Source organism: Tenrec ecaudatus, chromosome X, assembly GCF_050624435.1.
Source record: "Tenrec ecaudatus isolate mTenEca1 chromosome X, mTenEca1.hap1, whole genome shotgun sequence".
NCBI lineage: Eukaryota > Metazoa > Chordata > Mammalia > Afrosoricida > Tenrecidae > Tenrec > Tenrec ecaudatus.
In genome coordinates this window covers 79,601,107-79,613,869 of record NC_134548.1, presented here as the reverse complement: position 1 = coordinate 79,613,869, position 12,763 = coordinate 79,601,107, and the positions used below count along the sequence as shown (strand labels likewise).

Here is a 12,763-nt window from a genome sequence, read left to right as displayed (position 1 = left end):
CACCCTGGATTCCCTGTGCCTCCAGCCCTCATATGTACCAGTGTACAACCTCTGCCCTATCCAGCCCTGCAAGGTAGAATTCGGATCATGGTAGTTGGGGGGAGGAAGCATCCAGGATCTGGGGGAAAGCTGTGCTCTTCATCGGTACTACCTCGCACCCTGACTGACCCATCTCCTCTCCTAAACCCCTCTATGAGGGGATCTCCAGTGGCCGACACTTTGGGCTTTGGGTCTCCACTCTGCACTTCCCCCTTCATTCAATATGGTATATATACACACACACACACACATACACATATTCTTTTTTTTTTTTTGCATGATGCCTTATACCTGGTCCCTTGGGCACCTCGTGATCGCACTGGCTGGTATGCTTCTTCCATGTGGGCTTTTTTGCTTCTGAGCTAGATGGCCGCTTGTTTATCTTCAAGCCTTTAAGACCCCAGACACTATCTCTTTTGATAGCCGGGCACCATCAGCTTTCTTCGCCACATTTGCTTATGCACCCATTTGTCTTCAGCAATCCTATCATGCAGGTGTGCAGCCAATGATATGATGATTTTTTGTTCTTTGATGCCTGGTAACTGATCCCTTTGGGATCACTCGCTCACTCAGGCTGGTGTGTTCTTCCATGTGGGCTTTGTTGCTTCTGAGCTAGATGGCCGCTTGTTTATCTTCAAGCCTTTAAGACCCCAGTCACTATCTCTTGATAGCCGGGCACCATCAGCTTTCTTCACCACATTTACTTGTTCACCCACTTTGGCTTCAGCAGTTGTGTCGGGAGAGTGAGCATCATAGAGTACCAATTTAATAAACGAAAGTATTCATGCATTGAGGGAGTGCTTGAGTAGAGTGCCAATCCATCTTGTTGAGAGTTTCCCTCAAGAGTTTTCCACTGACCCCATGCTTTACCAAGCATGAAGTCCTCTAGGAACTGATCCCTCCTAGCACCATGTTTTGCTTTTCTTACTTATACATTTAATAGTGCACTGGCATGACGCAAGTTTAACAGCCAAGATTAGTTAATTTTTATAACAAAGAAATTGTTTTTATGAAGCAAACCTCCAGTTTCTGAGGTAACTGGAAATAGCAACAGATGTTAAATGATGTGTCTTACTTTACAATAATGCCTGTAGCATAATAGGAAGATTAGTAATTGCTTACTGAATTATTATAACAAGTGAAGAAAATTATCTCCAGGATATTAACTGATGTCATTAATAAACTAGAAATGAAACTAAATCCTGGAGGTGAATAGATGGGATAGAAGCCTGCAGAATCAGTGTTAAGGCATACAGTTTCCTAGCCTGGTTGTTGCAGAGCAGGATATGTGCAATATGACAGTTATTTAATCCTTTGCAAATTTAGAAACCACTCAAAGGAGGAGGAGTGGAAATGCTTTGATTTTTAGAAAGCAATAACCAAAAAATACCAAACTCACTGCCGTCAAGTCAATCCTGACTCTTAGTAACCCTATAAAACATGCTAGCACTGTCTGTGGGTTTCTGAGACTTAACTCTTTATGGGAGTAGAAAGCCTACTCTTTTTCTAAAACCAGTAAAATCAGACAAGTTTATTGCCATTAAGGCCGGCCCCACTATGAGACATGACCCCCCCTCACTGACCCATAGCTCTACAGAGGACAACAGCGGAGACACAATGTGGGAATTGCACCCAATCTGATCCCGCTACACTGAGGCAAAACACGAAGGGGGTGTAACAGAACAGCAAGGGAATGGAGCGGCAAGGTCCCCAGGGAATGCTGAAGGTGGACTTTGAGGCCAGGGCGTGGTGCCCTAACAGACTGGACTGGAAAACACTCCTAAAGGCCAACAAATGATCATTGAACTAACAACAAAGTTTTCCTTCTTGTTTTGTTTTGTCATTGGTTTGTTGTATATTGATTGCTTGGTTTTGCTCTGCCTTGTTTTTTCTAAAATTTATTATTATTTTTAAAAGTTTATTGCCATTAAATTATAAGTAATTTAAAATAATATTAGCATGTTGATCTTCATACATATTCTTTTAAAGAATAAAATCAAGATGTCTGTATATACTCAGGACCATCAAATCAGCCTAATAATACAAAGAGGATGACAGACTTGGGAATTACTTTTTCATTTATTAGAGGAAATTAAGTTTGCCCCAACAAAACCCAGGCTTCCATATGGGGATTTTGCAGGAAAAACAGAAGCCACTATTAAAATCCACCTCTGAGATATTTTGTTGGGTGAAATAACAAAAAGACAAATACTGTGTGTCCACACTTACATAGAATGGTAACAACAGGCAAACATGTAAAGACCAAAGCTTAAGGGAAAAAACCCGGAAGAGGGAAGTTTACAATGAGTGATGGAAAAATCACATTGATTAAGAGTAGGGTTGAGCAGTTGAAGTAATGTTTGTTTTTGTCAGGTGCCATTGAGTCAGTTCTGACCCATAGTGACCGTGTTGTACACAGAATGAAACATTACATGGTCCTGTGCAATAGTTACCATTGTTCCTATGCCTGAGCCCTTTGATTCAGCTACTGTGTCAATCCATCTCATTGAGGGCCTTCCTCTTTGTTTGCTGCCCTTCCACTTTGCAAAACATGATGTCCTTCTCCAGGGATTGGTCTCCTGACACTATGTCCAAAGTATATAATACAAAATCTTGCCATCCTTGCCTCTAAGGAACACTCAAGCCTTACACCTACCAATACAGATCGGTTTGCCCTTTTAGGAGTCCATTCAATATTCTTCTCCAGCACCACAATTCAAATGTATCGATTCTTCTTCGATCTTCCTTATTCAGTACCCAACTTCCACATACATATGAGGCAGTGGAGAATATGATGGCCTGGGTCAAGCATACCTTAATCCTCAAAGTAACATCTTGGTCTTCAACTCTCTAAGGTCTTGAACAGCAGATTTACCTAATGTAATATGACTTTTGAATTTTTGTTACTTTTGATTTCTTGACTGCTTTTTCCATGAATATTAATTGTGGATCCAAGCAAGACAAAATCCTTGCCAACTTCAACCTTTTCTCCACTTATCATGTTAACTATTAGTCCAATTGTGAGGATTTTGATCTTCTTGACATTCAGTTGTAACCCATACTGAAGGCTATAATCCTGGATGTTCATCAGCAAATCTTCAAGTCCTCCTCGCTTTCAGCAACAAGATTGTATCATCTGCATACCATAGATTGCTAATAAGCCTTCCTCCAATTCTGATTCCACGCTGTTCTTCATATAATCTTCTTCATGTAATACAGATTAAATAAGTATGGTAAAAAGGATACAACCTTGACACACATCTTTCCTGATTTTAAACCATGCAGTATTCCCTTGTTCTGCTTGATCCATGTACAAGTTTAAATTGAGCACAATGAAGTATTTGGGAGTTCCCATTGTTTTCAAGGTTATCCACAGTTTTTTATGGTCTACACAGTCATGCCTTTGCATAGTCAATACAACACAGGTAAACATTTTTTGGCTGTCGACTACCTTGAGCGATAAATAGCTCGCTAGAGGTAGTACATACACTCCCTGCAAGACATTCCTGTTGATAAGACACATGGAGCTACGCTAGAGCCTTGGGGCTGAAGGAGCCACATGGAGACCTCTGCCAGTGCTGAGATGCTTCCACTGCCAGTGGATCCACAAGACTTTCCACCCACTGGTCTGTGATCTTCCTGCATTCATTGTCATCATATGTGTTGCATGAGTCTGAAGAGGACTTTATAAATTGGTATTGGACATATGGGCTAATATTGGACTTACGGACTTGGTCTGGACTGGGATCTTTTCTCAATATTCAATTGCTCTTGTATATAAAGCTCTTTTTTGTTTTTATAAAGCTCTTTCTTATACACATATGAATGCCTATGGATTTGTTTCTCTCGTTTACCCAGGCTAACACAGCAATGATATCCCGTGTTCCATATTCTCTTCTGAATCTGGCCTGAACTTGCAGTTCCCTGTAATTGTACTGCTGAAACCATTGTTGTATGAACTTAAGCAGAATTTTATTTGCATGTAATATCAATGATACCGTTCTATAGTTTGAGCATTCTTTTGAGTCACCTTTCTGTGGAATGGACACAAATATTGATCTTCCCAGTAGTTGGCCAAGTAGCTGTCTTCCAAATGTCCTGGCATAGAGAAGTGAGTGATCCCAGTGCTGCTTCAGCTTTGTTGAAACATTTTAATGGATATTCCATCAATTCTTAAAATCTTGTTTTTGGCTAATGCATTCAGTTCAGTTCGAATTTCTTCCTTCGGCACCATTGGCTCTTGTTCATATGCTACCTCCTGAAATGGTAGAATGTCCACTACCGTGTATAAGCCGAGTTTTTCAGCACAAAAAAAATTTGCTGAAAAACTGGGGTTTGGCTTATACACAGGTCAGTGGTATCCCAGCGAGGCGTAACATCTCGCTGCCCCCCCCCCCAAGGTAACGGGATGAGCGCCTGTTATCTCGCAGGTTATCTCGCGGGCGATTGCTGTTTCTCTGCTATTCATTCAAAGCCCCCGCTGACACTGCAGGGCTTTGAATGTTTGATTACTCACATCTAACCAATCAGAGCCGTCCTATGACGTGGACTGCTCCAATTCACAGAAGCACCCGTAGTGATTTACTTATGCCGGCAGCTGAACTGGTAAGGATGTGTCTGTGACTGCACTCCGTCTCTCCCCTGTAGTCTCTGTGTTAATTCACATCTGCATCCCCCGCCCACATGGACTCCCCCCTTCCTCCCGGCTAACATGTCGCGGGGGGTGGGAAGGCATTACCATAAAAGTTGTTTTTCAAAGTCTTGTTTTTTTATCCTATTAGAAATGGATACTCTTGAACCAAAACAAAAATGCAGGTCATATGAGGCTGGTTTCAAAATGAAGATTGTGTCAAGCGCAGAAGAGAGCAATAATAGTATTGCAAGTAGGGAATTCTGTGTTGACGAAAAGCAAGTGAGGGAGTGGCGGAAAATGAAGGCTGACTTGGAACAGATTCCAAAAGCTAAAAAAGCTCATCGTGGTTTAACGTCTTTTTATGGGGCTCTAGAGAGTGAATTGCATAAGTGGGTTATGGAGTGTCGTGAAAATGTTTACTGCATAACACGCATGGGAATCTGCATACGTGCTCTACAAATGGCTAAGGATGACAAATATAAAGCACCAGGCATTGAAAAATTTGCTGCATCAGCAGGATGGTGTACCCGCTTCATGAATACGTTTGGCCTACTATGTTTGAGACAAAGAACAAAGATTTCCCAGAAATTGCCATAAGACCTTGAAGAAAAAATTATGTCATTCCAGTCATTTATTATAAAACAAAGAAGGATTTATAATTATGACCTGGCAGATATTGGGAATATGGATGAAACTGCCATGACTTTTGATCTTCTGAGCAACATAACTGGCAAGTTTAGGAGAAAAAAACCATTTTTCTCAAAACCACAGAAAATGAAAAAAAACCCATACTTACAGTTGTTCTATCATGTTTGGCTAATGGAACTAAGCTGCATCCTGTCATTATTTTTGAAAGAAAGACCTTGCCTAAAAAGATCAATTTCCCACCAAGAATTACTGTGCATGCACATGTTAAAGGCTGGATGGATGAAGACGGAACAAAACAATGGCTAGAAGAAATTTGGAACCGACGACCAGGAGCAGCCTTAAAGAAAAAGCCATCGTTATTTGTTTGGGATATGTTCAGAGCCCACCTATCGGATGACATAAAAAAAAATTGGCAAAATCTAGTAAAGTTACTTAACCGTTATTCCAGACGGGCTTACATCAGTACTGCAGCCTCTGGATGTATCTTTGAATAAGCCTTTTAAAGACCGTGTGCAAAGGATGTGGCATGAATGGATGCCATCTGGCCAAGCCTGACTGACAAAAGGAAGAAATCTCATGAAGCCTGACATAGAGTTAATAGCAAAGTGGGTTTGAGATGCATGGGAAGACATTCCAGAAGACATGGTGCGACGTGCCTTCCAGAAATGTAATATTAGTCATGCTATGGATGGCAGTGAAGACTGAGCTTTGTATGAAAATTACAGCAGTGATGGTGATGACGGCGATCTCAGTGAGGACAGCGTCTATGATGACCTCACATCGGCTGAAGCTCTGCATTGGGATACAGATGATAATGAGGAATCCAGTTTTGAAGGATTTTAACTCTTTACGTTTGAGCTTGGTTGCTGATTGAGATCAGGGAATAGTACTCTTAAGGTATCATTTTTGATACCTAATTGTTTTTGTTGAATCTATTATCCACTTACTGTGCTGGTTTACTAATGTTAAATGACTTGTCCTTTTATTTATGCTTTTTATTTAAAATAAATAATTAAATACAGTACCCCACTGATGTCTCAATTTTTAGTAATTTTATTTTCATTTGATTATTGAAACTCACCAATAACTTCTGCATTTTCCACCCTAGGCTTATACTTGAGTCAATCAGTTTTTCTGGTTTCCCAGGTAATAATTAGGTACCTCGGCTTATACTCAGGTTGGCATATATTCGAGTATATACAGTAGTTCTTTTTGGTACAGTGACTTTTTTGGTACAGTGACTCTGTATTCTTTCCATCTTCTCTTAATGCTTCCTGCATCATTCAGTAATTTTCCTGTAGAATCTTTCAAAATTACAACTCAAGGCTTGAACTTTTTTAAACAAATTTTAACGCTTGAAATTTTTTTCAGTTCTTTCCATTTCAGATATGATGAGCGTGTTCTTCCTTTTTGGCTTTCTACTTCTAGGTCCTTTCACATTTTGTTATAATATTTGGCTTTTTCTTCTCAAGCTGCTCTTTGAAATTTTCTATTCAGCTCCTTGACTTCGTCCTTTCTTCCATTTGCTTTAACTATTCTTTTTTTTTTTTGCTTTAACTATTCTGAGATACAGAGTCACTTCTGATATGCACTTTGGTCTTTTTTTTTCATTCTCGTTTGTTAATGACCTTTTGTTTTCATAATGAATGATAGTCTTGATGTCCTACCACAGCTCATCTGGTGTTATGTCATTAATGTTCAAAATGCATTAAATAACCAAGAGGTCAAATAGAAAGTAAATTTTGGAAATGTTGATGACAACATTATTGATTGCAACAATGTTGATGGTACAAGTGTGCTTAATACAATTGAATGATGGATTGTGATAAGATTTGTAAGAGCCGCCCAATAAAATGAGTACTTTTAAAAAATGCATCAAATCTGTTCTTGAAATGTTTTTGAAATTCAAATGGGATAGACTCAAGCTCATATTTTTACTCTTGTGGATTTATTTTATTCAGCTTTATGTGTAATTAATGGTCTTTTCGACAGTCGGCCCCTGGTCTGGTTGTAACTGCTGACATTGAGTTTCTCCATGGGCTCTTCCCACAGATGTTGTTAATTTGATTTCTTTGTATTCAATCTGGGGAAATGCATACGTATAGTCCCCTTTTGTGTTGTTGAAAAGGGTATTTGCTATGAACAAATCGTTTTGCAAAATTCTATCATGTGATCTCCAGCCTCATTTTTTTTATCACCAAGTCTATATTTTCCAACTACTGTCCCTTCCTCTTTGTTTCCATGTTTTGCATTCTAATCATCTTGATTGCATGTGTGATCGATTTCTGACTGAAATAATTGGTAGAATTATTCTGTTTCTTCATCACTAACTTGTGTGGTTAGTGCATAAAGTTGAATAATAGTTTTCTTGATTGGCTTTCCTTGAGGATAGCTATAATCCAATCACAGTCATCATTGTACGTCATGATGGATTTAGTAAGATCCTTGTGGTAGTTATATAATCTGGTGTTAATTTGAGGATTCAGAGTGAAGGTGTGGAGTGTAGCCTCCAAATCAGGTAGTAGCTTAATGAGCTCATATGGAGGCGCTAAGGAGGTAAATAGCTCATTGGAGGTAAGACACATGCTCACTCCCTGGGAGGCATCCCTGTGGAGAAGACACATGGAGAGAGGCTGATGGATCCAGACCTCTGGAGCTGGAGAAGCCACGTGGAGATCCCTGCAAACACTGTATTCAGCATCATTGCATGTGTTTTGTGAGTCTGAAGAGGACTTTATAGATTGGTATCAGACATATGGTCTAATATCAGACTTATGTACTTGATCTTAACTGTGCTGTGAACTTTTCTCAATCTTCATCTGCTCTTATATATAAAGTTCTTGGGATGTTTTCTTAATGTACAATTAATTACACTTTATATAAAGCTCTTTCTTATATACATATGAGAGTCTCCCTGGATTTGTTTCTCTAGTCTACCTAGACTAACACAATCCTTTTTGACAATGAATGCAATGCCATCCATTCCTCTTGATTGTGTTATTCCTGGCATAGTAAATCATATGGTTTTCTGATTCAAAATAGCCAATACCAATCCATTTAAGCTCACTAATACCTAGGTCTTCATGCCTTCAATTTAATTTTTGACCAATTTTTTAAATTCATACTTCACACATTCCAAGTTCCAGTCATTAGAAGATTCTTGCAGCTGTTTCTCTTTACATTGAGTGGTGCCCCATCAGCAAATGAAGATCCCAAAGGTTGCACTCCTACAGGCTTTACAGGGCTCCCATTGGCATGGTCAACTTCCCTCCAGGAAAGCATCTCCCCTCAGTCACATTTTGAGTGCCCTCAGACCTAGGGGGCCCATCGAGCAGTATCTCCAACAAAGTTCTGCTTCCTTAGTTTAGGCTTTCAGTATTTGACAATGCTTAGAAGCTATGCATAAGATTTCAGTGCCTCTTCCTCTCAAATTGAGAGTGGAGTCCTTCTTTGTTCTTAGTCTGGAGCTTCAATGAAACCTGTTCACTTTGGGTGACCTGTCTGGCATATGAAATACCAATGATATAGCTTCCAGCATCATAGCAACACAGTACAATAAACTATCAGACAAGTGATGGTCAATTAATGTAATTGCTCTCATTAAGTTGTACATCTGTGAAACGTTGAAATGGCAAACATAGATACATTTACAACAATGATCCAGACAAACAAAAAGCATAACTGTTAAAGCTTTTTTTGGGATTTGATCTTTTGATTTAGAGGCTTAGAGACATGATTTCATGGGACATCCCAGTTAATTGTCCTATCAATGTGTCTAGTGCTATTATACCTCCTAGTTCCTTGTGTGGTGCTTGCAAGCATACTATCCATAGCATAACCATTGGTCTCTAATTCCATGGGACAACAGAGGAAGAAGCAGAGTCAGTAATAAACCTGTGTTAGTCTGGGTAGACTAGATAAACAAATCCAGGGAGACTCATGTGTATAAGAAAGAGCTTTATTTAAAGAGTAATTGTGCATTAAGAAAACATCCCGGAGGGAGGGGAAAAAAAAAAGAGGACCTGATGCAAAGGGCTTAAGTAGAGAGCAAATGCTTTGAGAATGATTGGGGCAGGGAATGTGCGGATGTGCTTTATACAATTGATGTATGTATATGTATGGATCGTGATAAGAGTTGTATGAGCCCCTAATAAAATGTTTAAAAAAAAGAAAACATCCCAGCCCAGTCCAGATCAAGTCCATAAGTCCGATACTAGCCCATATGTCCAATACCAATCTATAAAATCCTCTTCAGACTCACAAAACACATGCAATGACGCCAAATACAGGAAGATCACAGGCCAGTGGTTGGGAAGTCTTGTGGATCCAGTGGCATTGAAAACATCTCAGTCCTGGCAGGGGTTTCCACGTGGCTCCTTCAGCTCCAAGGCTCTAGCATAGCTCCATGTGTCTTGTCAGTTGCAATGTCTTCCAGAGAATGAACCTGTGTCCTGCTTCCAACGAGCTATTTTTCTCTTTAGTGCCTTCAAATGAGGTTATCAAACTATGACCTGATTGACAGACTAAACTCCACCCCTTCATAAGTCTCAAATTGACAACAGATTATGTAACTATCACAAACCCATAGCTATAAAGTAGATTCTGACTCTAGGACAGAGTAGAACTGCTATATAATGTAACTGCTCCAGAACAATTAGCCTCATCTTTTTCATACAGAACTGCTAGTAGATTTAAACCACTAACCTTTCAGTTAACAGCCCAACATTGAACCCATTGTACCACTAGAGCTCCTAAGTCAGGGATAGGAGGAAGAAATGGAATAGTGGTTTGTTTTTGTTTTTTGATATAAGAAAAGGCTTTATATCAAAGAGCAATTGAATATTGAAAAAACATACCAGCCTAGTCCAGATCAAGTCCATAAGTCTGATATTAGCCCATATGTCTGATACCAATCTATAAATTCCTCTACAGACTCATGCAACACATGCAATGATGCTGAATGAAGGATGATCACAGGCCACTGGGTGGAAAGTCTTGTGGATCCAGAGGCGATATGAGCATCTCAGCACTGGCAGGGGTCTTTAATGCAGCTCCATGTGTCTTGTCAGCTGCAATGTCTCCCAGGGAGTGAGCGTGTGTCCCGCCTCCAGCCAGCTATTTATCTCCTTAGTGACTCCAGATGAGGTTATCAAGCTGCAACCTGGTTGACAGGTGAACCTCCATCCCTTCATTCTTAAATCTCAAATTGACAACAGATGATGTCACTACCACAAGTGCCAAAAGACAACATTAGTTTTCTGGATGCTGCTTGAGGGACAGGAAAAGGTGTGAAGCAGAGATTACAGGAATGCATGAGACCAATTGTAGTGGTGATGGAGATGTTCATCATGCTGAGGATTTCATAAATCGTACAAGTCAAAACTTATGAAAGTGGGCATTTTAAATATGTATGACTTATTATATGTCAATTATACATCAGCAAAGTTATTTAAATTCCTGACTTGACTTTATCATATACTGCCCATCTTAATTTGCTTGGTTTTATTAACTTCATTTGAAAATAATTATAATTTCAAAAATATTAACAGTGACAACTAAGGTCTATTAAATGCTTTTTTTCCCATTTTGATCCATTTATTTTTTATCATTTTATTAGTGACTCATACAACTCTTATCACAATCCATACATATACATACATCAATTGTATAAAGTACATCTGTACATTCTTTGCCCTAATCATTTTCAAAGCATTTGCTCTCCACTTGGTTTGTGGTTTTTAAGGTATGTTTAATTGCCTCTAAGAACAACCACCTCTTTGCTGTGAGACCAGAAAAACTAGATAGTACCTGGCTGCCATTACTGGGGGAAATGTAGAATAGGATTTCAAATTCTCTTGGAATCCAGATTTTCTAGAACCACAGAGGGTGGATGAACCCCTGAAACTATTGGCTTGAGATACCTTTAAACCTTAAACCAAAAGTATACATTGAAAACTACTTAAAACTAAATGGTAGTTTAGCTTAGCTAGTAAAAAATTACTTCCTTAAGCACTGTGCTGCTTTGAGAACCATATGGGATCAAATTGACAATAGCAACCTAAAAGATTAGATGGAAACCTTAGGGGGTAGTGAGATTGGGTTAATGACAGAAGAACATCTCAGAAAAAAAGTATGAGAATGATTATACAACTCAACATAATTTCACTAAATTATATATGTAGAAACTGTGGAATTGGTCTGTTTTACAGTACATATTCCCAACAGCAGCAAAAGAAATAACCATACTCCCGTCTCCCCCAAACAAACAAAAATAATACTATTTTAGCAGGGTCAAATTGTGTGTACACAGTGGAGTTATATATTTTTAATTTTTATCTAATAATGGAATTAGATGGAAACATCACTGCCATCAAATCTATTCTAATTCATAGTGACCTTACAGGACAGAGTAGAATTGCCCCTGTTGGTTTCTGAAACTGTAAATCTATGGGAGCAGAAGTACTGAATTTGTAGTTAGCAACCCAACTCATTACACACTACACCAATCAGGGCTCATGAGTTAGATGAAGATGTTGAACATATATATATATATATATGAGGAGGGAGGGGGAAAAAAAGAGGACCTGATGCAAAGGGCTTAAAGTGGAGAGCAAATGCTTTGAAAATGATTAGGGCAAAGAATGTACAGATGTGCTTTATACAATTGATGTATGTATATGTATGGATTGTGATAAGAGTTGTATGAGGTGGTGGTGGTGCGCTGTGAGAGCATCAACATTTCAGGAAACTTCTACAGAAACAAGTTGAAGTACCTGGCTTTCCTCAGGAAGCACATGAACACCAACAACTCCCGTGGCCCCTACCACTTCCGGGCCCCAAGCCGCATCTTCTGAAGAACCGTGCGAGGCATGCTGCTCCACAAGACCAAGCGGGGCCAGGCTGCCCTGGACTGGCTCAAAGTGTTTGATGGGATCCCACCCCCCTATGACAAGAAAAAACGGATGGTGGTCCCTGCTGCCCTCAAGGTGGTGCGACTGAAGCCCACACGCTAGTTTGCTTACCTGGGCCGACTAGCCCATGAGGTGAGCTGGAAGTACCAGGCGGTGACAGCAACCCTGGAGGAGAAGAGGAAAGAGAAGGCCAAGATCCATTACAGGAAGAAGCAGCAGCTCATGAGGTTGCGGAAACAGGCCGAGAAGAACTTGGAGACAAAGATCAACAAGTACACAAGGTTCTAAAGACCCATGGACTCCTGGTCTGAGCCCAATAAAGACTTAGTCCTTCAAAAAAAGAGTTGTATGAGCCCCTAATAAAATGTATATATATATATATCCCCCCCCAAAAAAAAAACAGAATGTCTTTCCTGCAAAGTTATGTGTTTAAATTTGTTTTATAAAACATCCTATCACCTTCACTTCCTAGCACTCTCCATTACGCTTAACTTTGTCAAGTCTGCGATTCCATTCTTAGAAACATTTTTCA

At 39.6% G+C, this 12,763-nt stretch overlaps 1 pseudogene; it reads left to right on the top strand.

Moving 5' to 3' along the window:
* The first annotated feature begins 12,033 nt into the window (after positions 1-12,033).
* On the top strand, positions 12,034-12,549 carry LOC142434636 (large ribosomal subunit protein uL13 pseudogene; annotated as a pseudogene).
* Positions 12,550-12,763: the final 214 nt, after the last annotated feature.